The sequence below is a fragment of the Octopus bimaculoides genome, chromosome 25 (assembly GCF_001194135.2).
Source record: "Octopus bimaculoides isolate UCB-OBI-ISO-001 chromosome 25, ASM119413v2, whole genome shotgun sequence".
Lineage (NCBI taxonomy): Eukaryota > Metazoa > Mollusca > Cephalopoda > Octopoda > Octopodidae > Octopus > Octopus bimaculoides.
Window position 1 is genome coordinate 11,337,130 of NC_069005.1, and position 2,129 is coordinate 11,339,258.

The 2,129-nt window shown below is 37.2% G+C and overlaps 1 protein-coding gene across 2 annotated transcripts in view; it reads left to right on the plus strand.

The window, feature by feature from the left end:
- LOC128250809 (uncharacterized) overlaps window positions 1–2,129 on the plus strand; it is an 18,091-nt gene that overhangs the window by 12,981 nt on the left and 2,981 nt on the right. The gene's annotated exons all lie outside the window — the stretch shown is intronic.

Here is a 2,129-nt window from a genome sequence, read left to right on the forward strand (position 1 = left end):
CCCACTTCAGTATTATTTTGTGGAGTAAACTCGTACCAGAAAACTCGAGTTGGGGATTGTTCTATCGTTATTGCAATATGTTTTAGCAACACGTATCTTGCTCTAAACCCGACTACACATACTGGTAATTAATGCCATTTAGAAGGTTGCATCTTTTTGCCTCTGCAGACACTGTTGTCTTATCATCTTTCGTATTCCTAGTCATAAAGAACCGGTTGTATGTTCATGTTGATTGTGATCTTAATGATGACGTTTCCTTGCTGTTTATGTACATCAGCAGCGATTAAGACTTGGTAATACCACCATTCATATTCTTTCAGAGATAACTGCATTCTTCTTAAAAATGTCTCCAATAATATTCACGTGCATCTTCTAAAATGATGACAGCAGTGTTGCTCTGATCCCAAGTTTTAATAATCTTCGATGATGGAAGCACATCTGAGACAGATAATAACATGGCTGTCTTCTTTTTCCACATCTTTCGTCCCACAATTTCCTTCGCTCATCTGTCCCCTGATGCTCTTGGGCATTGGCATTCTAAACCCACTGCATGTTTCCTTAGCTCTTTCTTTTTAACCGGTTCAAATATTCCGGTCGTAATGTCAAGCGTTTTCGTTTATCATGGCATGATTTTGCTTTGTTATTAGATTGGCAAAAGAGCAAGCCTTTCTATCTTCTGTTCGGTTTTGGTGTCTATCTTCACCTGTGGTCATGAGTGTTGGGTAATGCCCGAAAGAGTACGATCTCGAATACAAGCGGACAAAATGGGGATCATGTGAATAATCTCTCAAGTAACGTTATTCGATAGGGAGCGTAGATATGTGATTAGTGAGAAACTCCAGGTCGAGCCTCTATTCCTCCGTATTGAATGGTTACAGCTTCGGTATTAGGAACATATGATTAGAATATTTCGTTTCTACCCATGTGTCGTGTAATAAGATCTAGACCGCAGTAAATGCATTTTTGATCATGGAGTAAATTTATTCAAATATTAATTATAATAAAAGTGTAAAATCAGTGATAATTTCAACAGGTATTTTCACACTGATTTCCTGGTAAAATTATTTTTGATTAATATTTGAATATACATGCACACACGCTCGAGCGCGAGCACACACACACACACACACACACACACACACACACACACACACACACACACACACACACACACACACACATATGCAGATGCATAATCAATATCGATTTGCGAAGACCTTACAAGTCTGTCTATATAGGATTATTTTGTCTGTATGTAAGTATGTATGTTTGCTATTCCTTACTATTGATTTAGTTTTTGATGTGCCTTTGGACGAAAAAAGATATATTTTAATGAATCTGTGTACAATTATTATTTCATATCTTCGGGGATAGACTTGGTGATGAGCTGGCATAATTGTTAGCGCACCGTGCAAAATGCTTAACGCCACCTCGTCCCCCTTTACTTCTGAGTTCAGATTCCGCCGAGGTCGATTCTGCCTTTCATGGCTGGATAAAAGAAAAACCAGTAGAACACTGGTGTTGATGCAATATCAATATCGATTTGCGAAGACCTTACAAGTCTGTCTATATAGGATTGTTTTGTCTGTATGTAGGTATGTATGTTTGCTATTCCTTACTATTGATTTAGTTTCTGATGTGCCTTTAGACGAAAAAAGATATATTTTAATGAATCTGTGTACATTTATATTACATATCTTCGGGGACAGACTTGGTACTGAGCTGGCATAATTGTAAGCGCACCGTGCAAAATGCTTAACGCCACCTCGTCTCCCTTTACTTCTGAGTTCAGATTCCGCTGAAGTCGAATCTGCCTTTCGTGGGTGGATAAAAGAAATACTAGTGGAACACTGGTGTTGATGCAATATCAGGCATTATGCCTATAGTAGAAAGGATATATTCGGAGACAGACACTGAAATGCGTGAAAACCCTTTTGCAGAGAAGATATTTTTTTCTTATAGACAATGTGTGAAAACACAATAAATCTATAAGGAGCACTTTTTTACAAACAGCATAATCATGGCTGGATTGCCTTTCATAATATGTATGCGAGATCACTTTAATAAAAAAGTATAAAATTATCCGTGAGAAATATTATTCATATAAAACAGAATAATTATAAATTGCT